Below are 7,981 nucleotides of genomic sequence, written 5' to 3' on the forward strand. Positions count from 1 at the left end.
ATGCCCTTCCTGCGCAAGATGCTCATCCAGGTAATGCAAACGTGTCTTGGTTTATTTGAGTAATTGATCCCAGTCACCAGGTTAGTTGACTGGGAACCCATTTTAATTTACAAAAAAACAACTTTTATCTGAAGGTATTTTGTGTATTTCTGTGCAAGATGTATCAGAAAGATGCTTCAGAAGAAACCAACAGGTTTTGATCTATTTTAGGTGTATTTCTGTGTGTAGTACCCAAGATGTTATTGCTTCCTGAGTGTCAGTGCTGGACCAGCCACTTCAATAACACACCAACAGATGGCCAAGTTAATGTTTCACAATGTGGCTTGAATAACAAATGTCAGACTGTTCTAAACTATACTTTGGGATTCTACGTTTTGATGGGAATAGGAGTGACTCTCGCTCACAATTAAAACCATGATTTATTAGCTAAATAAAAGCGTTGATCAGAATGGCTGCTAAACGATGGTGTGTGCTTCTGCCTGTTCCAGATCCCGACTGAGCTGGAGCACAGTGGCATGGACAGGAACAAGGAGCAGAGCGCTCCCATTCTCCGTCACCTGGTCTCCAACGCCGCTACATGGGGCCCATTCTAAAAGGTACATACTGTACCGTCATCAGCACTGTCCGCTATGTTTTACTCAATGAAAGTAACATACTATATATAGGATAAATTGAATCTTAAAGGTACTGCCATCAGTGCTAGCCCATATGTTAACTACCCTATAAAATCCTCTGAATGTTTTGCTCACTGAAAGATTGTTAGTCCACCATAACATATAAGTTAGTGCTGTTGTTGCTTTTTAAGTTGTTTTTAAGTTTAAATCATTCAACTTATACAAGTGACGTTGGCTCTAAGGTCATTTACTCTTTATTTCAGGCTCTTATTCTAAAGCTGAAACATCCATACCCCAATCCTGGGGTAGTCATCAGTGTCCTGGCTACCATTGGAGAGCTGGCTCATGTATGAAATGTTGCCAACCTCTGGCCCTACCAGCAAACACTAGTGACATCCAGTAAATATATTTATTTTCATGTTCAGTGTATAGTGTGTTCTACTGTGTGTTCTATATTATTTAACTGTCTGCCAATGGTGGCCAACTTTGGAATCCCCTGTGGGAATCAACCTTGTATTTTCACAATTGATTTCTTTTGATTGTCACTCTCCAAGATGTTTTCTCCCTACTAGACATGTCCTAGGCTACGACAATTATAAACACAGATTACTGTTTATGCACTGTATTATGTAAGACATTGGCAATCACGGATTTGTGAATTGTGAACAACACAGGCCGAGTGGAGCGAAATGACAGACTGAATACAGTAAGTTGTATATCTGATAGGTGAGGTGCAATGTAGGCTTACTGTAAATTAGCTATGCAAGGATAGATGGCCTCTTTGCACCAGAGGCAAGCTCTGATTTGGTTGTTGACACAAGGCCCTCCAGGTGAACGGGTTGGAGATGAGGAAGTGGATGGATGAGCTGTTCCCCATCATGAACATGCTCTGGGAATCCTCTTCCCTAGCCAAGAGAAGTGTACGTATGTGCAATTGTATAGGCATAAGTTAATATTTTTTTCTCACATTATCTTGAATTGCCTTTCCCCCAACCATCTCTTGTAATATCTGGTGTATATATTTACCTGCTTTCAAAAGGATGCTATTGTATTGATCATATTCCACACGGAACTGTTAGCGGGCATTTTATGGTACTATTATGGCTTCAGATGTATTTGTGATTTGACATTGTCAGTGTGGTAACACTTTTTCCTTTCCACCAGGTGGCACTGTGGACTTCAGACGAAACATTTGCCAGCACGGGATACGTGGTGGAACCCTAAAACAAATACTCTTCTCTTCTGGAGTTGCTGCTCAACTTCCTCAAGATGGAGCAAAAGCAGGGAATAAGGAGAGGGGTATTCTTCATTCTCCATTGTGGCTCCATTTGGGCTTCACCCACAGTTTCATAGAAGCAATGGTTAAACTCAAAGCGACAGCACAAAATGTCTTGTATGTGACACCAGATGCAGCTGTCAAGATTCACAACACTAATATAGCCCTAGGAATGGTAACACCTTTGAATTACACTCCTCGTTAAGAATGAGGTGGAAAATGTTCTTTGTTTTACCATTTCACATGTCACGACACCGGCTTTCTCCACTGATCTAATGTTCTGTCGTTAGAGATGTCATATGGTCTAATATTGTGTCTCTGTCCATCAGGCTTTTTGTCTGCTGGGCTTGCTGGAGCCCTGGACCACTACAAGCAGAAGGTGAACATCGACCAGTCACGAAACGCCTCGGCAGTCAGCCTCTCGGATTCCAAGTCCAGCCAGGACACCGGTGAGCTCCGGCCGCTGTCTTTAACACTTCTTCTCTCTCTCACACGCACACATACACACATATACGCACATTAGCTTTGTTGGTAGGTAGAGTTCACTTCTGATTTTTTTTTTTTATTTTTTTCTGTGGTATTAACTTTACACTAGAGAAAAGCTATTTGCGTTACCAAAGGTCCTGGTTCTAGCTGCCACGAGTACCCAATTGCAGCTATGAGCTGGGCTAACAAATGGCCATATCCACTGATTGACTTTATTATCACTGGAATCTGCTGCATGTAGGGCACCGCTGAGGCCTAGCAATGTCAACAGAAATTATGGCTTGGCTTTACAACCTGTCGGAGCCCAAGTGTCTTTGTACGTCTGCACACTTTGTCTGATTGCGAACCAAAAGATCCAACACAGGGAGGCTGACCTCCGTTCAGACAAAGTGAAGTGACCCACATATTTGGCCACAAGGCTTGGAGTTTTTACCATAAATCCTTGATTTATACAGCTTTGTAATGATTTTATAGGACATATAAAATTCTAAATGGCCCATGCACTGGTGAGAGCAACGCCTTGAAGTCATTTGGTTCACAGGATTAGGCTACACTGTCCATTGTAGATTGAGAGTGAATGTTTTACTCATTCATGTATATATTACATTTCTGCATTCTACCCACACCGTAAATCACTCATCTTTCTCATGGAGGTAGTACTCGATTCTGTGTGTTAGACTGATCCCCCGAGGTGAATTCAGTCCTCCCAAGATAAACATATGCAACCTTCTGTGGCGCTGTCTTTCTACTCAGTCCAGAGATGAAACGGCTTGCAAAAATGACAAGCTTTTTTTTCAATCTGCAACTTATGTTTTGTCATGTGACAAATGTTTTGTCAATGCCGGGAGCATTGCTTGGAAAATGTCAATCGGGACCTACACTACCGTTCAAACGTTTGGGGTGACTTAGAAATGTCCTTGTTTTTTATTGCACTTTTTTTGTCAATTTTAAAATGACATCAAATTGATCAGAAATCCAGTGTAGGCATTGTTGTAAATTACTTTTGTAGCTGAAAACGGCTGATATTTTTAATGGAATATCTACATAGGCGTACAGAGGCCCATTTATCAGCAAAAATCACTCCTGTGTTCCAATGGCACATTGTTATCCTTTTAAAGTGAAACTTGAATGAGCTAACTGATTATTAGAAAACCCTTTTGCAATTATTTTAGCACAGCTGAAAACTGATGTGCTAATTACAGAAGGAATAAAACTGACTTTTAGACTAGTTGAATATCTGGAGCATCAGCATTTGTTGGTTTGATTACAGGCTCAAAATGGCCAGAAACAAAAGACCTTTCTTCTGAAACGGTCTATTCTTGTTCTGAGAAATGAACCCTATTCAATGTTGTGTACTTCTTCCTTCACAGAACAGCGCAAACTGGCTTTAACCAGAATAGAGTGAGTGGGTTGCCCCGGTGCACAACTGAGCAAGAGGACAAGTACATTTGAGTGTCTAGTTTGAGAAACGGATACCTCACAAGTCCTCAACTGGTAGCTTCATTAAATGGTGCTGGCAAAACACCAGTCTCAACATCAACAGTGAGTAGTACACAGCGTTGTATGAGATCTTTAGTTTCTTGGCAATGTCTCGTATGGAATAGCCTTCATTTCTCAGAACAAGAATAGACTGAGTTTCAGAAGAAAGATATTTTGTTTCTGGCCATTTTGAGCCTGTAATTGAATCTACAAATGCTGACGCTCCAGATACTCAACTAGTTTAGAGAAGGCCAGTTTTATTGCTGCTTTAATCAGGACAACAGTTTTCAGCTGTGCTAACATAATTGCAAAATGGTTTTCTAATGATCAATTAGCCTTTGAAAATGATATGCTTGGATTATCTAACACAACATGCCATTGGAACACAGGAGTGGTGGTTGCTGATAATGGGCCTTTGTATGCCTATGTAGATATTCCACAAAAATCTGCCGTTTCCAGCTATAATAGTCATTTACAACATTAACAATGTCTACACTGTATTTCTAATAAATGTTATGTTATTTTAATGGAGAAACGTCCTTGTTTTTGAAAGGAAAGCAAATTAAGTGACCCCAAACTTTTGAACTAATGTGTTCGTCACTAACACACAGATGTGCTGTGACTTTGGGCTCTGTGGACAGTAATAGTTTTAGCAGGCCTGCTAAAAGGGCTTAGTTTGGAATTGAGGCTCTCCAATGGAGGATATGGTTACATCAAGGTCAGTGTCTGGAGCAGCTATAGTCTATGGCAGTTGGCTGCTGCTGTGCACTGGGGATACTGCAGGTCCTGCTTCAGTGCTGGAAAGCAATTGGCTATGTTAGGGGTCTTCAACTTGTGGCTGCAGATCTGCATGTGGCTCCATAGCTGTTCCTTTGTGGTAGGAAGTCCTGGGCTAGGTGCAGCACTTAACCTGAACCACCACCCCAGTGAATACAATATCCAGGCCAAGAGTTGGACACCAAGGCCCCAAGAATGAATATGGTATGATGTTACAGCTCAGCGATCTGATAAAATGCCCCAGTTCCAACAGTACTCTGCACGCTCTGATGCCATGAAACTCACACTAACCTAGATATGTGTTCGGGGGGGTGACAACACCTAATTGTCAAATTAAAGATACCTTAATAGAAAATGACTCAAGTAAAATTAAGTCACTCTGTAAAATACTACTTGAGTAAAGGTGTTTGGTTTTAAATATCAAAAGTAAATGTAATTACGGAAAATAAACTTATAGCCAGGTGAACACTGACACAATATACAACCAAACCATTTGTTTAGTGAGTCCGGCAGATCAAAGGAAATAGGGATGACCAGGGATGTTTTCTTTTAGTGTGAATTTCACAATTTTCCTGTCCTGCTTATGGACACCAAGGAAAATGTATGGAGTTAAGTACATTCTTTTCTTTACAAATGTACTGAAGTAAACGTAAAAAATAAAGTACAGATCCCCCTCCCCCAAAAAAAGTTGTACTGTACTTTGTACCACTGTGTGAAGGAGACATCATGACTTAGACCAGCTGCTATCCACAGTTGTACTGTGCAGCGCAGCGGTAATCTGAGAGAATTTACAGATTTGACACCACTATGTAATTTTGTCACCAAGCAACACTCACTCATCCCCATTGCTCTGGCTGGTACATATGGCAGCAGCAAAAGTGGTCTTTGGCCGTCTTCTCCACCATGGCCTAGATCCTGATGTTGTTTGCGTCTCCATTAATCTCCACGTTGTGTAGGGCCTAGTAAAGGCCCCATATACTGCTCCCGAGTGGTTCAGCGGTCTAAAGCACTGCATCTCAGTACTAGAGGTGTCACTACAGACCCTTGTTCGATCCCGGCCTGTATCACAACCGGCCTTGATCGGGAGTCCCATAGGGCGGTGCACAATTGACCCATTGTCTGGGTTAGGCCAGGGTAGGCTGTCATTGTAAAATAAGAATTTGTTCTTAACTGATTTTGCTTAGCTAAAATAAAACAAGGCGATAGAAAAACTTGCCTGTCCAAAGGAACACGGGCGCTCTGCCAAAGTGCCCATCTATTGCGTTTGGCTTCTAAACTAGAGCGTAAAGGGAGGGGCAATTTATAAAGACTGGGACTTGCGTTAGGGGTTGAAACTAAACTCCTTCACTGGGCAATTAAACGTTTAATATCAGACATCTGTTTCCTCGACTCACCTGTAAAACCAAACCCTTCTCACTGCAGCAGACAGGGCTGTTCTTGGTCACCTAGGGTATTGTGACTGTGAAGCAAAGAGTTTTGGCTTGGGAAGTGCTCTTTAAAACAAAATCATAATCAAACATATATTTCCACCTTTTTGTCTACTTATTAATCGAGTTAAAGATTCAGTGCTTTCGGAAGGTATTCAAACCCCTTGACCTTTTCCACATTTGGTTACCTACACATTTTTTTGGTTATTTTTAGCCCTTTTTTCTCCCAATTTATGATATCCAATTGGCAGTTAGTCTTGTCCCATCGCTGCAACTCCTGTATGGACTCAGGAGAGGTGACAGTTGAGCCATGCGTCACCCAAACACGACCCCTCAAAGCCGCACTGCTTCTTGAAACACTGCTCGCTTAACCCGGAAGCCAGCCACACCAATTTTTCAGACTTGAGTAAAGGAAACACTGTGCACCTGGCGACCAAAGTCAGTGTTCATGCGTCACAAGGAGTCGCTAGAGCCTGATGGGACAAGGACATCCCAGCCGGCCAAACCCTCCCCTGAACCGGATGACCCTGGGCCAATTGTACGCCGCCTCATGGGTCACCCGGTGTGGCTGGCTGCAACACAGCCCGGGAACAAACCTGGATCTGTAGTGAGGCCTCTAGCACTGCACTAAAATGTAATCAATGTTTTTATTTTGCCTCAATCGACAAACAATACCTCATGACAAAGCAAACCTCTTTGCAAATGTATAAAAACAGAATGTACATATATTTTCAGACCCTTTACTCAGTACTTTGTTGTAGAACCTTTGGCAGCGACTACAGCCTCTAGTATTCTTGGGCATGATGCTACAAGCTTGGCACACCTGTATTTGGGGAGTTTCTTCCATTATTCACTGCAAATCCTCAAGCTCTGTCAGGTTGTATGGGGAGAAATGCTATTTTTAGGTCTTGCCAGAGATGATCAAGTCCGGGCTCTGGCTGGGCCACTCAAAGACATTCAGAGATTTGCCCGAAGCCACTCCTGTGTTGTCTTGGCTGTGTGCCTAGGGTTGTTGTCCTGTTGGAAGGTGAACCTGTGCCCCAGTCTGAGGTCCTGGGTGCTTTGAAGCAGGTCTTCATCAAGGATGTCTCTGTACTTTGCTGTGTTCAGCGTTCCCTCTCCGGACAAGTCTCCCAGTCCCTGCCACTAAAAACATCCCCACAGCATGAAGCTGCCGCGACCATGCTTCACCGTGCCAGGTTTCCTCCAGATGTGACACTTGGCATTCAGGCCAAAGAGCTCAAGCTCAATCCAGAGAATATTGTTTCTCATGGTCTGAGTCTTTTTGTGACTTTTGGCTAAATCCAAGCGGGCTGTCATGTGCCTTTCGATGAGGAGTGGCTTCCGTCTGGCCACTCTAGCATAAAGGCGTGATCGGTGGAGTACTGCAGATATGTCCTTCCGGAAGTTTCTCCCATCTCCACAGAGCAGCTCTGGAGCTCCATCAGTGCCATAGAGGTCTTGATCACCTCCCAGACCAAGGCCTCTCTCCCCAGATTGCTCACTTTGGACAGGCAGCCAGCTCTAGGAAGAGGCTTGGTGGTTCCAAACTTATTCCATTTAACAATGTAGGTCACTGTGTTGGGAACCTTCAATGCTGCAGAAATGTTTTGGTACCCTTCTCCAGATCTGTGCCTCGGCACAAGCCTGTCTCTGAGCTTTACGGCCTACAGTGGTAGGCTTGATCACCAACAACGACGAGACGGCCTACAGGGAGGAGGTGAGGGCCCTCGGAGTGTGGTGTCAGGAAAATAACCTCACACTCAACGTCAACAAAACTAAGGAGATGGTTGTGGACTTCAGGAAACAGAAGAGGGAACACCCCCCTATCCACATCAATGGAAGAGTAGTGGAGAGGGTAGTAAGTTTTAAGTTCCTCAGCATACACATCACAGACAAACTGAATTGGTCCACCCACACAG

General features: G+C 43.2%; 1 pseudogene; it reads left to right on the top strand.

The window, feature by feature from the left end:
* Positions 1-7,361, top strand: LOC135527489 (serine/threonine-protein kinase mTOR-like; annotated as a pseudogene).
* The last annotated feature ends 620 nt before the right edge of the window (positions 7,362-7,981 follow it).

Source organism: Oncorhynchus masou, chromosome 33 (assembly GCF_036934945.1).
Source record: "Oncorhynchus masou masou isolate Uvic2021 chromosome 33, UVic_Omas_1.1, whole genome shotgun sequence".
Lineage (NCBI taxonomy): Eukaryota > Metazoa > Chordata > Actinopteri > Salmoniformes > Salmonidae > Oncorhynchus > Oncorhynchus masou.